At 38.0% G+C, this 22,465-nt stretch overlaps 1 non-coding gene and 1 pseudogene across 2 annotated transcripts; one reads left to right on the top strand and one right to left on the bottom strand.

Annotated features, from left to right (window-relative positions):
• The first annotated feature begins 7,190 nt into the window (after nucleotides 1-7,190).
• LOC145519305 (small nucleolar RNA SNORD28) lies at nucleotides 7,191-7,264 on the top strand. Its single transcript, XR_014063713.1, has one exon. It is a non-coding gene; the product is annotated as a small nucleolar RNA SNORD28 (small nucleolar RNA).
• Nucleotides 7,265-13,459: 6,195 nt separating this feature from the next.
• Nucleotides 13,460-15,902, bottom strand: LOC145517991 (isopentenyl-diphosphate Delta-isomerase 1 pseudogene; annotated as a pseudogene). Its single transcript, XR_014062476.1, has one exon. The product of XR_014062476.1 is annotated as an isopentenyl-diphosphate Delta-isomerase 1 pseudogene (transcript).
• Between the last annotated feature and the right edge of the window lie 6,563 nt (nucleotides 15,903-22,465).

The raw sequence follows: 22,465 nt of genomic DNA, 5'->3' as shown, positions 1-22,465 counted from the left end.
TTAATAGGGATACTCTTCAGGGAAATATGAAAAGTTATCTGAGGATAATTTTCCTGCATCTAGAAGTTATTCAAAGGAGATTTTAGCTGCATCTCAGGGACAAGAGAATAGAATAAAGAAAAACAATTTCTGAAGCTAAATAATAGCAATCAATACAATAGAAGATAAGATGAAAGTCTATGTACAATATTTATGCATATGTGATAACTGTTTCAGAGAAGGCAATGGCACCCCACTCTAGTACTCTTGCCTGGAAAATCCCATGGATGGAGGAGCCTGGTGGGCTGCAGTCCATGGGGTCGCTGAGAGTCGGACACGACTGAGCGACTTCACTTTCACTTTTCACTTTCATGCATTGGAGAAGGAAACGGCAACCCGCTCCAGTGTTCTTGCCTGGAGAATCCCAGGGACGGGGGAGCCTGGTGGGCTGCTGTCTATGGGGTCACACAGAGTCGCACACGACTGAAGCGACTTAGCAGCAGCTAACAGTTTGGATTGTAATATGAAAAGAGAAAAAGAAAAGAAAAGAAAGAAACAAGTCAATAACAGATAACAATGCATCTGAATAATACTGTTATGGCGACACTGTATTTGCAGAAATGTGATCCCAATTGAACTTCAAAACCTTCTTGTAATGGAAGATGGAACCATTCCCGATAATGTCATAATTTATTTCTCAAAACTTGAAAAGCTGGCAGTAGCACATAGAAGATGAACAAATTCCATTAGAAATGGGAATACATTTACAATATAGGACATATCTTTAAAATATTTAAAAATTTTATTCTTGTACAATTAATACTTATATATCATAGTAAAAACCTAGCAAACACAGAAAGGAAGTCACCCATCAACTCATCACCTATACTATGGAAGTTTTCAAAAATTTATAAAAGTAGAGAGTGAGCATGATGAAACCCCTTGTCTAATAATTATCAACATTCTGTCAACCTTGTTATCTATTTCCCCACCCCACACCAACACACACAGTTTGACAAGTGGTACTGGAATATTTTAAATCAAATTTCACCTGTCATAACACTTCACCAGAAAGTACTTCAGTGTGCATCTCTAACAGACTTTAAAAAAATATAGCCACAATGCCATTATCACACATAATAAAGTTTAATTACTCCTTAATACAGTTTTCCTGATTTTCTCAAAAACATATTTTAAGTTTTTTTTATTGTTGTTCTTTTGTTTGTTTGCAAATGAGGATACTGACAAGGATGTTGTGACAAACCAAAGTTTTAAGTCTGTAATTGCTTCTTTTCCCACTGATTTTCATGACTTTTATTGCTGAAGAAATTAGGTCCATTGTTGTGAAGAATTTCCCACATTTTGGATTTGGTTGGTTGCTTGTTTCCCATGTGGTATCATTTGACTTATTCTTTTCCACTTTCCTTTATTTTATTTATTTATTTACAAGTTGGTAAGTTAGATATAGACTTGGTGTATAAATTTGTAAAATACACATTATTTCTATAAAAATAAGATGTTCTCACTCTAGCTTTTGTGGCTTGCTTTCATACTTCATGTATCATATATATAAAAGAAAGATAACATTGGAAAAGAAACCACTGATCATTTCTAACTTTAAAAAATTTTGGAGAATAATTAAATATGTTAAATATGACAAAAGTTTTAATAGAAAAATTAATCAAAAGATATTAAAAGTAATCAATTTTCAAAATGACAAAATGCAACTGAATGACCTAAGAAACAGAAAAAAACAAGAGGCAGAGAGACTGAAAAGCAGAGTATGAGAGGTTAGATGGGAAAAGAAAAAACACAAAGAAGCCCTGCATAGAAATTAGACAATGTTACAGGTGTGAGAGTCCTGTGTTAGGACATGTCATTCTGGCTGCCAATATATTACTGTTGATTCTTGTCCTAATGCTTTTTCACATTCGTTTCTCACACAGGGAGATCTCACAACTCCCTAACTTTGAGAAGAAAGTTACATTCCTGGTAGAACTACAGAAGGAAAATACATGAATTCTCGAGCTTTCCTTGTGGCTCAGTGATAAAGAATCTGCCTGCCAATGCAGGAGACATGGGTTCGATTCCTGGGTTGGGAAGATCCCCTGGAGAAGGAAATGGCAACCCACTCCAGTATTCTTGCCTGGGAAATCCCATGGACTGAGGATCCTGGTGGACTACAGTCCATGGGGATGCAAAAGAATCAGCCATGAATTAGCGACTAAACAACAAAACATGAACTATTGCTTCTCAGTTTCTCTGAGATATTCTTGTGGTTAAGTATTCCAACTTTTCTTTAGATTCTCAGAGATGCCTGAGTAACTTTTCAAAAAATTCTTTTATTGTCTCTTCAGAGTAAATGAAATTTTATATGCATTGATGTCTGGGCTCCGAAACTTTTCTCCCATAGATTAATTCCAGTAAAAGGGATAGGGGCAACTCAGTTTTATAAATGTTCATTTGGGAGGAGGGGAAAGATAGTGGATGCCCTAATTGTTTAGAGAAAAGTTCTTCTAGCCAAAAGAATTCAAATTAACAGATCTACTATTAAATCTTATTTTATAGGGCCTATTACTTAACATATTTGGTGCCAATCTGCCATTCTGCTTTTCCTCAAGAATTGTCCTTCTTATCAGTCATTTCCTTGTCATTGGAATGTCTTGCCCTTGTTTCCATGTAGACCATTAAGCCACATTACACAGAAGCTTTCCTCATTTATATGTCGCCATTCAGGCTTCCCTGGTGGCTCAGATGGTAAAGAATCTGACTTCAATGTGGGAAACCCAGCTTTGATCCCTGGGTTGGGAAGATTCCCTAGAGAAGGGAATGGCGACCCGCTCTAGTATTCTTGCATGGGGAATTTCATGGACAGAAGAGCCTGACGGGCTACAGTCTGGGGGGTTGCAAAGAATCGGACATGACCAAGTGACTAACACACACGTGCGTGTATTCAGCAGCTGAGGGCTGGAATGAGTTTGTCACCAAGTCCAACCTGACTCTGCTCACCTCATGACAGTCCAGTAAATCCGAGAGACGGTGTGTTAAGGCAAAGAATATGACTTTATTCAGAGAGTTGGCTGACCAAGAAGTTGGTAGATGAATGTCTCAAAGTAACCATCTTGTCATGGTCTGGCGGAGAAGGCAATGGCAGCCCACTCCAGTACTCTTGCCTGGAAAATCCCATGGATGGAGGGGCCTGGTAGGCTACAGTCCATGGGGTCGCTAAGAGTTGACATGACTGAGCGACTTCACTTTCACGTTTCACTTCCATGCCCTGGAGAAGGAAATGGCAACCCACTCCAGTGTTCTTGCCTGGAGAATCCCAGGGACGGGGGAGCCTGGTGCGCTGCCGTCTATGGGGTCGCACAGAGTCTGACACGACTGAAGTGACTTAGCAACAGCAGCAGCAGCGGCATGGCCTGGATGCCAGGTCCTTTTATAGAGCCAGAGGCAGAGAGGCAATGAGGAACTAAAGTCAAAAGGCAGAATAGAGAGGGAGTGGCAGTGAGGAAGTAAAGTAAAAAGGGTCTTCAGTCTTGCAAAATAGCTCCTGGAAGGGCCAGCCTTTGGAGAGGAGGGTGTTAATCTCTTTTTTTGTTGTTGTTGTTGCCATTCACAGGTGGGCAGATGGTGACTGCAGCCATGAAATTAAAAGATGCTGCTCCTTGGAAGAAAAGCTATGACAAACCTAGACAGCATATTGAAAAGCAGAGACATTACTTTGCAAACAAAGGGCTGTATAGTCAAAGCTATGATTTTTCCAGTAGTCATGTATGGATGTGAGAGTTGGCTGAGTGCTGAAGAATTGATGCTTTTGAACTGTGGTGTTGGAGAAGACCCTTGAGAGTCCCTTGGACTGCAGGGAGATCCAACCAGTCCATCCTAAAGGATATTTAGGATGAATATTAGTCCTGAATATTCATTGGAAGGACTGATGCTGAAGCTGAAGCTCCAATACTTTGGCCACCTGGTGCAAAGAACTGACTCATTTGAAAAGATCCTAATGCTGGGAAAGATTGAAGGCAGGAGGAGAAGGGGATGACAGAGGATGAGATGATTGGTTGGCATCACTGACTCAATGAACAAGAGTTTGAACAAGCTCTGGGAGATGGTGAAGAATAGGGAAGCCTGGCATGCTGCAGTCCTGGGATCGCAGAGTCAGACAGGACTGAACCACTGAACAAGAACAGAAACACATGTGGGCAGTGTCAGATTATCTCTATGAGGTGAACAAAGCACTTAAATTTAACAGTCAGACAGAGGGGCGGGGTCCTTTGAGGCAGGCCATTATGTTTGATTCTAATAACAACAGCAACAAAAGCAAGTCAAAGAAACAGTTTTCAACATGGAATCAGGATTGGTCCTTCTCTGCAACAAGTTGACATAGACCCATGGCTGCTAGAATTTTTACTTAATTTGAGATTACATGGCCACCTCATGTGAAGAGTTGAGTCATTGGAAAAGACCCTAATGCTGGGAAGGATTAGGGGCAGGAGAAAGGGACGACAGAGGATGAGATGGTTGGACGGCATTACCGACTCAATGGACATGGGTTTGGGTAAACTCCGGGAGTTGGTGATGGACAGGGAGGCCTGGCGTGCTGCAATTCATGGGGGTCGCAGAGAGTCGGACATGACTGAGCGACTGAACTGAACTGAGTATTTACTTGGGAAAGAGGTTTGCTGACATCCTTACTGGAAAATATGAAACGAAAGTGTACCACTCTATTAATCTCACTCCAACATCCGTTGTGCAGCCTCTCATTTGGGGAAAAACAAGAGTTACTTGGAAGGCACGTTTAGTAACAATGGAGTCATTGGGGAGATCCCACTAGAGTGTGTTCTTATTCTTATATTTCATACTTAACATATTTTCTTTCTTCTTGTTATCGTCAATCTGACAGTAGAACTAAAAGATTCTTAACTAAGATAGTACCCAAAGAAGCACTTTTGCACTAATCCACAGAAAGGTGAGAATATTATATATCATTTCGATCACTATCTTCTGTGCATCAGTCTGAGGCTAATTAGGAAATGACTATGGCTAAATTAAGTCAGTAAGTGTATGTAAATGGAAGATGTTGCATAGATCACACAGTAGAGGGAAACCAGGATAACCAGGCCTCAGGAAAAAAGAAAAATAGAACTGTGGCAGCTTTGAGCATCTGAGTCAGAAATTCAGAGACAGTTTCTTTTGAGAGCCCACAAGTCAACTTCAAAAACACTGTCTAACACAACATTGTAAAGCAACTATACTCCAATAAAAATTAATTTAAAAAATAAAAATAATTAAAAAATTTTGAAAAAGACTACCACAGCATTCTATTCAAGATTTAGATTCCCAGGAGAAAAGGAATCTTGGTTTATGTACTACCTGTTATTAATAGCTAGGAAGGGGTGGGCCACCATGATTTAGTCTGAGAGCACTGTGTTATTAAAAAGGGAGAGAAAGGGCTACTGGGAAGATAATGACTGATATTCACCTTATTCATGACCACCGGATCTGTAGAGAGAAATGGAGGAGAATGGGCAAGGTTGGTAGCTATGTATATTGAGTCTATCTTTAGAAATGGAACTTAAATGTGGTAAAAGTCAAAAGATGAATAAGAATATAGACATAAGACCTGAGTCTTGTCATATCCAGTATAAAGAGATATGATGGCAAAAGTACCAAAAGGGGTCAATACTTTAAAGGGGATTATGAATTTCAAATATTCGAACCCATTTCTTATTTGAGATGCCACCTCAAATTTCCTGAAAAAAATGGATGTAGAGAAATCTTGTATAATCCTTTGCAAATGGTATGTCAAGAAAGTAACAAATAGAAATAAACAAAGGAAACCAGAAAAATGAAATATGAGGCATTGAAATCAGATCAATAAAATTAGATTAGAAATTTAATTAAATTTTATGAAGTAGAAGGGAATTTTTGTATCATTTATTGCTGAGGGAGGGCAGCCTCATTTGTTTTCTGGACCTAAATGTCTCTTTCTCCACTCCAAATTTGACATTATTATTTAATACTGTTCAGATCAGTGTAAAGACATGTATTAATCTTGACTGTTGCTTTAACAAATTATCACAAACTTGATGGCACAAAACACATAAATTTATTATTCTACAGTTACATAGATAAGAATTCTGACAAGAATCTTACTGAGAGAAAAATCAAGGTATTGGCAGGGCTGCATGGCTTTCTGGAGGCCCTGTGGGAGAAGACTTTCCCAGCTTTTAGAAGTCACTCTTATTCCTTGGCTCAAAGCCAGCAGTGGCCAGCCCTTCTCAAGTCTCACTTCTCTGACCTTCTTCTGTCTTCACATCCTTCTCAGACTGAAGCTGAGAAAGAGTCTCTGCTTTTAAGGACTTATGTGATTAGACTGGGACCATCAAGACAATTTCCCTATTTAAAGGCCAGCTGATTAGCAACTTTAATTCCATTTGCAATCTTAGCTTCTTTTTGCATATTCACAGGTTCCAGAGACTAGGACATGAAAATCCTTGGGAGGTCATTGTTCTGTGTACTACAACATGGAACAAGAATAGAAGTAGAACTTTTTTAAACAAGATTAGATATAATTGTTAATGTTTTTAGATAAGATGATACTATGGTCTGTTAGGAGTATGAAATATATATATATGTATATGTATATTTTCACTTTCTAAATTTTCCTAATACTCCTAATAGGAGTATGATGGTATGAGAAAAGAAAGTGAAAGTCGCTCAGTCGTGTCCAATTTTTGCGACCCCATTGACTATACAGTCCATGGAATTCTCCAGCCCAGAATAATGGAGTGGGTAGCCTTTCCCTTCTCCAGGGGATCTTCTCAACCCAGGGATTGAACCCAGGTCTCCTGCATTGATAACGGATTCTTTACCCATTGAGTCACAAGGGAAGCCCAGGAATACTGGAGTGGGTAGCCTGTACCTTCTCCAGTGGATCTTCCAGACCCAAGAATAGAACCGGGGTCTCCTGCATTGCAGGTGGATTCTTTATCAACTGAGCTATCTGGGAAGCCCTTATATCTATATATAAATAGATATATGATATATATAGCTATAGATATATATAGACATGTATAAAAAAATATATATATATATAGGGTGTGTATATGGTGTGTATATATATATATGTATATATATATACATATATATTGTGCTTTCTAAATTTTCCTGTCATGAGTAGTATTTATATTAAAGAAAAATAATGAGTTGGGCAATTTGATTGATACATTGATCATCTGTGAGGTACCACAGTTAATAGCATGTTCGAGTTTTAAAGGCAGTTTCTGTTAATGAAAAAAATTTAAATAAAGAAAAATAATAAATCTTACATTTAAAATAGTAAAAACATTAGGTACACATCTGTAAAAGAAATTTTACTGAGAAACAGTACTTGAAAAAGAAGCATACTGGGTCCTGAGTCTATAAATTCAATTGCTTCAGAATCAATTTAGAAGTTTGATGCTATTTTACATAAAGTTACAATGGGGAACATTTAATATCAGTTTTTTTTTTGGAATAGAACAACATTTTAACAAAATATATTTGGTAGAATAAAAAGTCTAAACAATTTAGACTATTCTGAAAAAAGGATGAGGATGGTGGGAAAAGATATTTCTCATCAGATATAAAATGTATTCCGAAGCTGCAATGCATAAAACTGAAGAAGGTGTTTCAGACATAGGCCTTACCCATAGTAGTCTTCTGAATCAAATACTACTGGTGTACATACCCTACAGTACCTGTTTGAAGAGTGAAGGCAAGTAAATATTTATACTGGGTACTTGCCAAGGAGATCCAGGGTTTGATAGAGAAGAGAAATCCCAGAGTTCACTGGACTTGTTAAAAATTAAACACTTGATGGAAATTTATTCCTTCTTAGGCAAACTGTCATGTCTTTCAGAAAAGTTATGTCTTCATCATTGTAAGAATTTTTATTATTGAAAGTTGTCAGCTTTAGATGAAATCATGAATCCTCACTCAGATACTATTTCATTATGTCTCAAAGGATTTTTTCAAAGACATTTTTTTCTTATAATTTATATACCACCCAAACAACTTCTGGCATTTGGGAAATCTTATTTTGAAACTCCAACTATCCAGGGAAATCAGTTAAACTCTCCAACTTCTACTTGAGATTTGTTAAAGCTCAACCACCCAGGCTACCACTCTCAAATCTGTAGTTTGACAAAATGGTATTTATTGGCTTGCAAGCATTGGAGCATAGTGCAGAGGCCTCCACAGGGGGCCATGCAAGCATGCTAAGTCACTTTAGTCGTGTCCAACTCTTTGTAACCCTATTGACCATAGCCCACCAGGCTCCTCTGTCCATGGGATTCTCCAAGCAAGAATACTGGCATGGATTTCCATGCTCTCTTCCAAGGGATTTTCCCCACCCAGGGATCAAACCCGCATCACTTAGATTTCCTGCATTGGCAGGGGATTCTTTACCACTAGTGCCACCTGGGAAGCCCCCACAGAGGGAAGGAGTGTACTATTTATGGTGAGGTTTCAGTTCCTGCTGATGAATTCTGAGAAAGCTCTCCAGGAAAAAGGAGACCTGTTCTGGGTTGGATGCTCTTTCTGCAGCAGGATTAGGAGAAACCCAGGTGGCGCTAGTGGTAAAGAACCCCCCTGCCAATGCAGGAGATGTAAAACATGCAGGTTCAATCCCTGGGTGGGGAAGGTCCCCTGGAGGAGGGAACTGGCAATCCACTCCAGTATTCTTGCCTGGAGAATCCCCATAGACAGAGGACCTTGGCGAGTTACAGCCTGTAGGGTCCCGAAGGGTAGGAGGACTGAAGCTACTTAGCATGAGGCAAGGGTGGCACAGTAATTGAGTATCCCCAGTAATAGATGGGAGCTTCCCTGGTGACTCAGTGGTAAAGAATCCTAATAGATGGGCGAGGATAGTAAAGCAGGGCTGAAGGCATTATAAGTGACAAAGCAGTGGTCACACAAAGAAGGGTCATGATGATATTTTGTAGCTGCGTGACCTTGGAAGAAACAATGTTTCCTGGGAACCCCTGGTTTTATCTGTGTCTGCTGCTCTCAACCTGCTTAAGGGCAGGACTTCTTTTTCATTTTTCAGTCCAAGCTGATTTTCAGTTCTTCAGCCCCAGTCAGATTTTACTCTTTCCCCTCTACAGAACCAACTCCAGTGTAATTTTCCTGTTATAGCTTCTGAAAATAGCTATATCCATTGATGACCAGCTTTATTTTAACAATCCAAGAGAAAAATAATGTGAATTTATGTGGTTGTTATTCAAAATTATGCTGTGAAGACATGGATTAATGACTAGGAAAATTCAGTGTAAGGCTGTTTTAGAGTTGGGTTTTGAGTTTCAATATAAAGGAGAGAGAAAATGAAAACATTAGAGACAAATGCTAACAGTTGATCAGATATGAACCAGGATATTTGCCTGAGTCAGAGCTGGGCCTTGGGTGAGAGAGGGAGAGAAACCCTCTAAAAATGTGAAGAACTGAGCATATATAACATCTGGTCTTTTTATAATTACCTTCTTTATGTAACTCTTTGTTAGACCAACACTGACATGGCAGTCACCATTTTCCAAATGCTTCCCCCAATGTCTTTCCTTCCCTTAGTCTTAAGAACTTTTGGACAGGGGGTCCCTCTGGTAAGCAATAGACTCAGAGGAAGCAATGAATTCACCAGTTTTGTTCTGCTCTCCTCTCCTTCCTTCCTTTCTGCCTCCCCTTCCCAATCCTCCATCCCTCTCTTCCTTACTCCAGCCACTTTCACATTTACTCTCCTCCTTCCCCATGGAGAAAGACCAATCTGAAAATAAATAGATACAAAGAAATATCCAGTGATTCTGCTATGTAAGAAAGAAACGGTTGGTTAGATTTGTAAATGAACATCTTTAAGGGGCTCCTGAAATTGAAACTAAGACAATGCAGAATTTGCACATGAAAGCATTAACATAACTACTAGAAGAAGTCAACATAAAACTTCTAGGTAAGGGAAAAAGCATTTGCCCAAGAGAAGGGTCTAGAGAATAAGTAAAACAATCTCTAAGTGTGCATAAACTAAGATTAAGGGGTAGAAAATTGGGATGGGGAAGAGAGGACTCATTATATTGATAAAGGATCTTATTAAATGCAAAGGGAAACAACTGTGATTATTCTCTGGGAAGTACATGTTCTCTGGGAACCAGCATTTTGGAAGCTGGCAGGAAATTTAGTGACAAATGATCCTGAAATGTGAACTATATGCTAGAAAATAGAATGGAAAAGGCACTGACAGTTTGAGTATGCAGTCTTTATAACATTTTGCTATTTCTTATCTGTGGGTATTCTGTGGATATTTCTTATTCTGTGGGTATTCAAAAGTCATGAAAATTGAATTCAATCAGTTTTGAAAGATGGGCCATCACCTTAAATATGTCTTTGTTAGATATTATTAACATTTGTGATTTCTAGTAGTGACTTACAGGGAAACCCATATTTCTTACTGTGAAATAAATTTTTAAACATTTTTTTTTTAATTTTGCAGAAGGACAAATGAAAAGTAGGACTGACCAAATGAAATGGTAAGGAAAAACTTGCCTAAGTATCTGTTGAGTAGAAATTTAGCGATTTGTCTTTTCAAGTTTGAATAAACACAATTTGAAAATGGTGTTAAAGAAATAAGATGCTGTTAACTCACTTGTGAGTTATATATATAGATAACATATTGAATGCAAGAAAAATTAAAGCTGAAACATTCTGGTTCAATATAACTATTTACAAGATATCAAAGGAATATAATTAAAATAAAAAATAAGACCTGATGCTGAGAAAGATTGAAGGCAAAAGGAGAAGGAGGTGGCAGAGGATGAGATGGTTAGATAGCATCACTGATTCAATGGACATGAATTGGAGCAAGCTCAGGGAGATAGCGGAGGGCAGAAGAGTCTGGCGTGCTGTAGTCCATGGGGTCACAGAATCGAACAGGACTTAGTGACTGCACAACAACAAAAATATTAAGACTTCACCCCAGTGTTCACTGCAGCACTATTTTCAATAGCTAAGACATGGAAGCAGCCTAAATGTCCATTGACAGAGGAGTGGATAAAGAAGATGTAGTACATGTATACAATGGAATATTACTCAGACATAAAAAAGAATGAAATAATGTCATTTGCAGCAACAGGAATGGACCTAGAGATACCATACCAAGTGAAGTAAGTCAGACAGAGAAACAAATATCATATGGAATCACTTATATGTGGAATCTAAAAAAAATGATACCAATGAACTTATTTAGAAAACAGAAACAGATTCACAGATTTTGAAAACAAACTTACGATTAGGAAAGGGGAAAGGTGGCAGGGAGGGATAAATTAGCAGCTTGTGATTAACGTATATATACTACATATATAAAATAGATAAGCAACAAGGACCTACTGTATAGCACAGGGAACTCTACTTAATATTCTGCAATAACCTATATAGGAAAAGAATCTGAAAAAGAATGGATATATGATATGTGTTACTGAACCACTTTGCTAGACAGCTGAAACTAACACAAGATTGTAAAACAATTATACTTTAATATAAGATAAAAATTAAATTTAAAACATTTCTGGGCTTAGGAACATAGAACAATTATAGTAGTTTTCTGTCTAACCTGGGGCTTCTCTTGTGGCTCAGCTGGTAAAGAATCCGTCTGCAATGCAGGAGACCTGGGTTCAATCCCTGTGCTGGGAAGATCCCCTGGAGAAGGGAAAGGCTACCCACTCCAGTATTCTGGCCTGGAGAATTCCATGGACTATATAGTCCATGGATTAACAAAGAGTCAGACCAGACTGAGTGACTTTCACTTTCCATCTACTCTATCTACATACCATCTCTTCCCCATTGATTCTGTCATTGCCATATTATTTGTCATAAAACATGAATTTTTTTACTTCAATCTCAAGCTCAAATGTCTTCAGCAGCTGGATATTGTCTCCAAAATAAAACGCCAAAGCCTCCAAACAAAAAATGCTAAGACTTATAAAGAAAAAATATTTTTAAAGACTTGAAACCACCATAACATGAAGTATCCGCATTTAATTGCCATAAAGTACAAGAAGTACATACATAAGGTGCAAAAGACTACATGAAACAGAAAAACACTTAGCTAACCTTTTCTGACATAGATAGGAAAACCTTTTTTTAAGATATTTACAAATGAAATACAAACAACCTGATATTTGAAAAAGTGATTGATATGAGTTAGTCTGTATGTAGTTAGGCATATGAGATTGCTAATATAAAATTACGCTTGACTTGTGAAAACGGTAATTATCATGTGATTCATGTTAGTATGTAATTTATAAGTGTTTATCAAATGCTAAATGCATACTGAATAATGTGCAATTTTGCCTTTAAGGAGGAAAAGTTTTCATGGGTTTTTAAATAATCACTTGCAAAGGTAAGTGTAAAAGTAAAATAATATAGCATTGACTAATTTCACAAATGTTAAGGGAAAAAAGAAAAGAGGAGTAACCATGGCAGAACTTAAATGGAACACAATTCTTCCTGATGGCTTTGGAACACATTGTCCCTTGCGTATTACCATTTTCTTGTTTGTGACAGCAGCCTTAGGTATTCATAAAACATTTTACAGTCTTCCTGGTTTGTTATGAGGTTTACCTCTTTATTAGTGAGTAATCTATGATATAGAATTTTAATATTAGCAATCTCTTTGGAAAACATGTCTCAGAAAAATTATTTTAAGAGTGAAAACATTCTGCCTATAAGTATCTGAAATGAGCAGTTGGAGTGGCATCTCAGGGGAAGTTTGAGATCTTTCCCTCTAGAGCAGCCAAATAGTCTTTCAGCAGTATGTCCCAGGGGCTATACTGAGGAGCTGAAGTTTCCCTGGAGAATGTAATAAGGATAAACATTGAATTTTTATTTTAGCTTAGAAAGCTTTTGGAGTTACGGCAATTCAACTTAAAGGTTAGTCACTTCTACCCTAAACAATGCTTGGGTTGCTAAAGGGAGAGCAAGTATGTTTTGGCAGAAGGTACACATTACAGAAGAAGCAAAAAAAATTTTTTTACAAAAACCGCTTTTCCCCTCCTTCTCCTCAAACTTTCATTTTGTCATTACATTTGTCATTTGTCATTACAAATACCCAGGATGTCTTTCTTCTCTTTTAAAAATTCTTTCATTTTCACTGTGTCCGTATCATTAAATGTACTTCAGTGAGACTGTTTTCCCCTTTGTTTTTACTTCCTAAACTTCATTCTACCAAAGTAGTTGGTCCCCACATAGAACATGGACTAAATTCATCATTTATAAATAATCACAGTGATCAAAATCATTTTTGTTTGAATGGTATATTGTAATCTTTCAAGCACTTAGCTCTATGACTATCTCACTTTATGGAATCCTTGGAGGTGTGTATGGCGCTTGATCTTTTTTTTTTTTTTTAAATGTGTCATAACCATTTGTTTAGACAGGTTAAGTTTATTTTGCTCTCTTTGTATAATAATCTCTCAATTTTTTTTTAAAATTGCAGTACATATATATGGGGTGTATGACATAAAATCAGGAATTCTTTTCCATACAAATTTTGGTTGTAAAGTATCAATATTTCCAAGGAGAGTTCCATTAGGGAACTAGATTTTTTAAAAGTTCATTTTAAGTTTACTAACTAGAGAAATTCTTCAGTACTTTAGTAACCATTCATCTCCACTTTTACATTCTGTGTATTTTCTCATGGTCAACAAACAGATTCAAAAGATTTAAGTTATCCCACCACTTAAAGAGAAAAGTATCTGCAATAATTTGAAACCATGGAGTTATCTTAATTTCACCACGGGCCGCCTTTCCTAGAAGTTCTTCTAATTCTTCCTTTGTTACGTACCAATAGCTTTTGATCTCATTGGGGTCTGGATTCAAGGTCCCGTTCTTCTTCACAAACAAAATGTAATCAATTTCATGTTCTCCCCAGATACCATCAGATTGAGCCTTGTAGTGAATTCGTGTTAGATAATTAATTTCCTCTGGAGGAACCTCTTCCATGGGAATTCCGAGTTCGGCCTTGAACCGCCTCTGTGCTGCTCTTCTTACTCCAATAGCATCCTTTTCTTCCAGCTCACTCGGGTTGCTTAATGGGTGACTACAGCAAGTATTAGTAAAACACCCTGGGAAGGTAATCTTAGCGTCTGACCTCTGCTGCAGCAGCAGCTTGTTCTCGGTGTTGTACAAGAAGACACTGATAGCTCGGTGCAACAACCCTCTCTCGATGTTCTCGTTCAGGTGGCAGTTCTTCTTCGTCTCCGCCCCGATCCTCCGGTCGTTCTCGTCGATGAGGATGCACATCTCCGCGAGGAGCTGCACCTCCCTCTCGTCCAGCTCGTCCGTGTTCACCTCCGGCATCACCGCCCTGCCTTCGCGCCGCCCCGGGAGCCTCAGACACTCAACCTCGCCGTCCACTCAGCGCTTGATCTTATACCCTTTTGATGATGAGGAACCTGAGGCCCAGATTGATTACTGTGTTCAAAATAAAGAGCAATATTGATCCTTAGATCAGGAAGATCCCCTGGAGTAGGAATTGGCAACCCACTCCAATATTCTTGCCTGGAAAATTCCATGGACAGAGGAAACTGGTGGGCTACATTCCATGAGGCCACGGAGAGTGGGACATGACTGATCACACACACAGACACACACACACACATATTACAAGTAAGTCACCGGGTGCCTAATCTCAAGTTCGGAACCACAGGCTTTCCTACAGTGCTCCTTCTGTGCTTGCAGCCCCTGTGGCAGGGCTATAGCTAGACATTCTGGGCCCTTTGTTGATGAATCTGTAAAGGACATGTTTACTCTAGAAAATTTAGAGATCATATGGGTTACAGAGTGAGAAGACAATTAAGGCAAGCCTGACTCTGCTCACCTGTCCTTAGTCTTCTGTGCAGATCACAGAAACCTGAGTTATTGACCTTCCATCATCTAGAACACTGATTTTGAGCAAGAGGTACTTCTTACAGGCAGAGGAGAGTTAGCTGATGCAAGGACTATAAATATGGTACTTGGTAACTGATCCAGTGTCCTTGATTGAATTATGTCTTCCAATTCGGTGACTTCCAAATTTGTCTCTTGGGAACCCTCCAGTTACCAGGTCTCCAAACCCTCCTAGGGATCCTCTCACTAAGCCCATGCCCTAGGGTTGTTTTGTTGTTGCTGTCATTTTCAAGGAAAAGAGAAGGGACATTTTCAAAGTAATACTTGACTGAAAGTAGCAATTCTCAATTCCAACGTTTAAAAATAAACTCACACCTTGATCCTACCCCAAAGATTCTGAGTTAATTGGTCTCAAGCAACAATATTTTTCAAAGACCTCAAGAGATTCTAATGTGTACGTGGGGCTTGAAAATCATTGTTCCCAGGAAATCATAACAGATGTATTTTAGAGAAGTTTCAGAGGAAAGAACAGAGGGCAATGCAATAGTATATGCTTTTAAAACTTTAAAAGAACACAGATTAAGAAAACATACATATTGAGGAGATGCCAATTTTGAAAAGGGACTCAGAATTGTAGTGGAATTATTAATACATACAAGTTTTTTTTTCTTTTTCTTTTAAATTATTTTATTTATTTTGATTGGAGGCTAATTACTTTACAAATTGTGGTGGTTTTTGCCATACATTGACATGAATCATACATGTTTTTAACTGGGTCAGCTCAATTCTTATTTTCAGGTAAGGTAAAACTTTACAAATTGTGCTCTGATAGAAGAGATTCAATACAGTCAAGACAAGTAAGAAGTACAAGAGAACCTTTGAAAAGGCAGAAGTGGGAGATAAAGATCTATAAGAAAGGCTGATGTTCAATTTTTAAAATCTGAGTTGGGCCAAAATATGAAGTGAGGAGTTGGAGATGTGTAATGAAATTGGGACCTGTGGTGACAGCCTCGTCGCTCAGGATAAAGATGTTGCTATGATTACTCTACTATATATCTTAATATTTCAGGGTACAGTTCTGGTAAGATGAAATAATGACTTTTATTTCTTTCCTGTCTTAGAAATGCAAGAGCAAAATTTATTATCAAGTTAATTGCTTTTTCCTAGATAGCTTGCAATGCTTGGCAGCAAGGAAGAGTAGGAATAATATGTACTTGGGACTTAGACCTGGAATCAGACCCTGACTCAGGCCATTTACTGTAGCAATGAAGGATCATTCTGTATTGACCTGTGTGCATCTTTTTCTTGTCTGCACCTCTTGAGTATTCCCTTTGTAAACCAAGGCATCTACAGTGCCTTAGAAGAATTAGGTACAGCAGAGAGTTAAAGAGAAAAAGTTAATCTTCAAATATTTTTTTACTTTAAATCTAGACTTCTGAGAGTAAACAGAAGGCTGTCAGAGGAGCAGAAGACAGGTGCCTGCCATAACTACTTAGCTCTTCCCTGGGGGAGGTTATGTGAAAGTGGCTGGGCTGGAGGAAGGCAAGAGGGGAAGGAAAGGAGTGGGGATTTCCCTCTAGGATTTCCGGGGTGAGGAAGTCTTCCAGGCAAACAAGGGTGCACCTGCCATAACAGAGAAGGCTTTGAAGAGCATTTTAGTAGATTTGCTTGGCATTCCCCTGCTGATCTAGTGGTTAAGAATCCGCTTTACAATGCAGGGTATATGGGTTCGATCCCTGGCCTGGGAGGATCCCACATGCCTTGGAGCAACTAAACCCATGTGCCACACCTACTGAGCCAGTGCTCCAGAGCCCATGAGCCACAACTAATGAGCCCACATGCCATAACTACTGAAATCCGAGCACCTAGAGTCCATGCTCTGCAATAAGAGAAGCCACTGCAATAAGAAGCCTGCTCACTGCAATGGAGAGTAGCTCCTGCTTGCCACAACTAGAGAAATCCCACGCACAGCAACAAAGACCAGCACAGCCATAAATAAATAAATACATTTTTTTAGAAAAAGATTTTCTTGGACCGTCCTGCAGAGATTCTATCGAGGTCCAGGATTGAGACCTGAATGTGTGCAGACGTTTGAAAGTCTCCCAGATGGTTTGACATACAACCAGTGTAAAAGAAAGGATGCTGCCTGGCTGAGAGTAGGCATTCAATAAACACTGGTCTCTCTTACCCCTTTTTCATTACTTCTACCATTATCCGTATGCTCTCATCAAGTCAAATCTGTATCACTGTAAAAACATCCACACTGGTTTCCAAAACTTTAACTTTGCCAGATGATATTACTGTGTTTACTTTGTCATCACTGTGACTGGAAGCCACTGCTGAGTTTTCTCCCACTTTGGAAACCAATTCCCCAAAATTTTACCGTTTTCAACAAACTCATGTCAATGTGCGCATGCTACCATAACAAGCCTTCCAAACTCTGCCTTAAGTAAATAAAACTACATAAAATTAAACATAATAGACAATGTCTCTTATTTATTCAACTAATAGGTTTCATCATTGTTGAACTGTCTTGTGCCAGTCGCTTGACATATATAATCTCATCATTTCTCAAAGCACTCATAGAGGGGAAGCTAGTAATGTTACATTTATCATTCTCTGTTTTGTAAATTTTTAAGAGAAATGACTGTGGCTTGTTCTCCAAAATGTGATCTGGGCCAGCAACATTAGTATCACCATTAGAATTGCAGAATTTCAGGCAACACCTGAAATTAGACCACCCTACACCTACTAGACCTAAAAGTTAGAAAGGGCAGTTTGACATTATCCTTGACTGGTCACTTACACATTATAATTTAGGAAGTACTGCAAGCGTTAAGTACTCAGCTAGTTTATCAAATGCTGTATACCCAGCTGTCTGTTGATTGAAGACAAGTAATAGTCATTCTGGAAGGCAGGGACAAGCGGTTTCACTGTAATGTGTAAATGAAAAATATTCATAATGTTTGCTTTTACTTTCCAGTAAAGAAAAGCCATTGTGTTTTCTGTTGATTGTACCGTCTCATTTAACACCACCACCAAGAACAAAACCACTAGCTTAATTCACTGACCCGTGATCTGTACAAACAACTTAAAGATCCATTAGATGAAGTCTGAGAAATTTCCAGATGAAGGATCATTACACTTGATTGATTTCACAACTACTGTATTAAGGACTGTATTAGTCATTGAAAACTAACATAACCTTTTAAAGAAAACCCCAGGGAAAATCTTCTTAGCAACCAAGGCTCATTCTTGGTTGGAGACTGTATGGAAACACAAATTTGATCAGTAAATTTTGCTCTTTCATTCCCCTCATCAAGCAGTAGTATCAATTTCATAACAAAATGTTTAACATAGCTTTAACATAACTTGGCTTCCCTTGTGGCTCAGGTGGTAAAGAATCTGTCTGCAATGTGGGAGACCTGGGTTGAATCTCTGGGTTGGGAAGATCCCTTGGAGAAGGGAAAGGCTACCCACTCCAGTATTCTGGCCTGGAGAATTCCATGGACTGTATGGTCCATGGGGTCGCAAAGAGTCAGACATGACTAAACAACTTGCACTTACTCTGAACTTGAGAGACATATGTGTTTGTTAATTATAAAGGTTATTTCTGCACTTAACAGATATCTATAGCATCAAAAAATATATAATGAAAGCCAAAAGCCTTGAGTCTAAAAATTAACTACAGGCCATAGTACTTTGATATCCTCTTCTGACAGACTCAAAGAATAGATGCTATTTCTGAGTTTAACTCAAAATTGATACTTAACCAAATAACACTAAACTATATACCTCAGAAAAGTTTCCATACACATCACCATCTAATATAAAAATGGTAACATGATTAATTAAAAATAATAATATAGTAAAATAAATTATACACAAATGACATGAAATATAAAAGTATGATTATTTAGTCTAACCACATGCTACGGGCTGAATATTGTGCCTCCTCCACCATATGATAGGGTCAGTGTTCTTGTAATAAGAAACATCAGAGGGCTTGTTTTTTTTCTCACAGGAGGACACAGCTAGAAGGCGGCCATCTGCAAGCCAGAAGAAAGTTCTCACCAGAAATTGCCCTTGCCAGACCTTGATCTGGAACTTCGAGTTTCCAGAACCGTGAGAAAATCAATTTCTGTTGTTTAAGCCACTCAGTCTATGGTATTTTGTTAAGGTGGCCAAAACAGCCTGGTTACCAATTTCCCCTTCTGCTAACTTCACAAACAGAATGGAGTTAATCATTGGTAATATTTTCATGAGGAGCTCTAACTTTTAGCAAATACATGAACCCGTATTTCTCCCAAATTTCCTGAAGAAGTTATCCAGGATCCCTGTAAGTGGCCAGGTACTTTACAGGGACATATTTCAGAGTCTCATTTATTGAGCATACAATTTTTTCACAAGTTTACTTACCTGGTTTCACTTGTCATGGAAGATTAAAAACAATAAGAATGAAAAAATAATAGAATTTCAGTAAATTCGGACACTCGCAGAGCCATAGAGGTTGACAGCTTTCTATTTAAAACAAAGAGACACAAAGTCTGAAATATAGTCCTAGTGCTTTATTTTAATAATGAATGTTCATCAGAAGTCATTAAGACTGTATGAATGTGCATAGTTACCCTTTGTTTAAGAGGCAAAAATGAGATGCCTTAAGTAATGATCTCTTCCAACACAATAAACACTTCATTAGGGCAGGGATCTTGTTCTCTGTTGTATCACAGGGTTAGTGGAATCTGGCCTGGCAAACACAGTGGGCTTACATAGAATTTATACTTATTAAGGAATAATGAAAATAATGTAGTGATGCATCTTGGAGCTGAAAGCTTTAGTTAGTTGGAAAATTTCCATACGTATAATGCAAATCTCACTTTCTGACTGTTTAATTGTCTTTCTGAAAGGAATAGCTCATTGTTAGAATATCAACACTGTAGAATTGTTTTACCAAGATTTATATGCTATCATTTCTTTTTCTTTTTATTGAATGCACATGTACGAATGCACACAGTATAAAATTCTAAAGTGTTCTTTCCATAAAGTTCTCTAATCATCCAGTGTTTTCCTCAGTGGCAAACATAATTTCTTGTGTCTTTTTCATCCTTTCCTGACTACTATTAAGTGCAAGCAAAATTTAATTTTATTCAATTCAATATTGTTTAGGCAATCTTGCTCTGAAAAAACAGGTGTTCTTTTTTATAAGGTAAACTTGTTGTAATTAGAATAATTTGCATCCCACAGATGAAATGCTGTCCAAAATTCAATGATCCAGAAGTGTTCTTTGAACATTAAAGTAAAAATGCGTATTGTTGTTTTTTATTACTCCCTGATGAAATTGGACTTGGCAGGAGCAGAGTCTGGGATAACGCCAAGTTTATTTCCAGAGTTTGCAATCTGAGAGCAGGCTATACTAGAGACCATGGAAGCAGCATCACAAATGATTATTGGCCCAGTGTTGGGTGTTTACAATGGACTGGAGAGAGAAAAGGAGACTAACACTTATTAATCAGTAATAACCAATACAATGTGGTAGAAAAATTTCTGGACCCTGGCTCAGACCTGACATAATTGTGATTTTCTTTCCAAAAAGTTGCTTTACTTTGGAAAATTGCTTTAGCTTCTCTGGGAATTGAGTCCTTACCTATAAAATAAAATTTCAAAGATTTCTTGCAAAACTTATATTCAATAATTCCCAAAAGGCTGGCTTAACCAATACTATATCTCTTTACTGACTATGAAGTGTCATAGAACCTGAAGTATTATTATTGTGGTTGGACACAGGATCAATGAGCTTTTAAACTGATGTTGAACAGGAGCAAAGTTATAAGTGGAAGATCTATCAGCACCCCCTGCTTCCAGTTAACCTCCAAAGAACTGAGGATTTCTCCATTTAGGCTTTTAGTTTTTAGATCTAGCTTTTCACAGAAGAGGCTGATTTGATGTGTACATGCTATTAAATACTTTTTTGGCCTTTTTGTGACTCTGGATGTGGGTATCTGAATTTGTAGATTTTTTGGCCACAATCAACAATGATGGAATCTTCTTGGATATTATGCTGTAATGTTGGGAAGCAATAGATTAAAAATTAAATGAAACAAACCTAGAATTTGAACTCTGGATTTTTTCAGTTACTTTCTTTGATCTAAGTATGTTTTCTCATCTACAAAAAGATACAATGATGGTAACTTTCTAGAGTTGATATAAAGATTAAATGAGAATTCATTTATAAAGTTTAGCTCAGTGTATGTGCGTGCATGTGTCTGTGTGTGTTCTTAGTCACTCAGTTGTGTCCGACATTTTGTGATCCTGTGGACTGTACACCAGGCTCCTATGTTCATGGGATTCTTCAGGCAAGAATACTGGAGTGGGTAGCTATTCCCTTCTCCTGGGGATCTTCCCGATCCTGGGATCAAACCTGGGTCTCTTTCATTGCAGGCAGGTTCTTTACTGTCTGAGCCACCAGGGAAGCCCATGTTGAGCTCAGTACCTGACATCAAACATAAATTCAGTACATTCTTCCTATATTTATTGTGATAATATTCTGGTAGATCAGATTGTTCTCTTACTTTACTTTTTTCAATGTACTAAGAACTTGCCCCATAATATTGATTTTGGTTTTCAGTTGGGTGAGAATTCACTTATTGGAGACATATTCATTAGTTCAGTTGCTTAGTCGTGTCTGACTCTTTGCGACCCCATGAATCACAGCACACCAGGCCTCCCTGTCCATCACCAACTCCCTGAGTTCACCCAAACCCATGCCCATTGAGTCAGTGATGCTATCCAACCATCTCATCCTCTGTCGTCCCCTTCTCCTGCCCTCAATCTTTCCCAGCATCAGGGTCTTTTCAAATGATCAGCTCTTCGCATGAGGTGGCCAAAGTATTGGAGTTTCAGCTTCAACATCAGTCCTTCCAATGAACACCCAGGACTGATCTCCTTTAGGATGGACTAGTTTGATCTCCTTGCAGTCCAAGTGACTCTCAAGAGTCTTCTCCAACACCACAGTTCAAAAGCATCAATTCTTCGGTGCTCAGCTTTCTTTATAGTCCAACTCTCACATCCATACATGACTAGTGGAAAAACCATAGCCTTGACTAGATGGACTTTTGTTGGCAAAGTAATGTTTCTGCTTTTTAATATGCTGTCTAGGTTGGTCATATTGCAGAAGCTTAATTGAAATTCATATTTCCTTTCCTTATTTAATTTTTTTAGGTAATGGATTTATTGTGATAGTATTTACATACCATATAATTCACCTATATAAAATATACAACTCAATGCTTTTTATTATATTCAGTATTGTGCAACCATCTCTACAATCAATTTGAGAAAATTTTAACTACCGCAAAAAGAAACCATATACCCATTAGTAGTTTATTCTCATTTATTTCATTTTGTTTGTAAAAGTGGGAGAAAGTTCATAAGATTGCTCTCGAAATAAATGTGTGGTGGACAAGGAGAGAGCATGTCATGCAAATAAGTTTGAAAATAGTACACAAATATTTTGACAGGATAAATGCAATAAAATTCAATGGGTCCTGTTTCAAATCTCTGCAGTAACACTCTCTGT

This window comes from Giraffa tippelskirchi, chromosome 8, assembly GCF_054371585.1.
Source record: "Giraffa tippelskirchi isolate mGirTip1 chromosome 8, T2T-mGirTip1v1.2.pri, whole genome shotgun sequence".
Lineage (NCBI taxonomy): Eukaryota > Metazoa > Chordata > Mammalia > Artiodactyla > Giraffidae > Giraffa > Giraffa tippelskirchi.
Note: the sequence above shows the minus strand (reverse complement) of the source record. Positions and strands in the feature narration are given on the sequence as shown.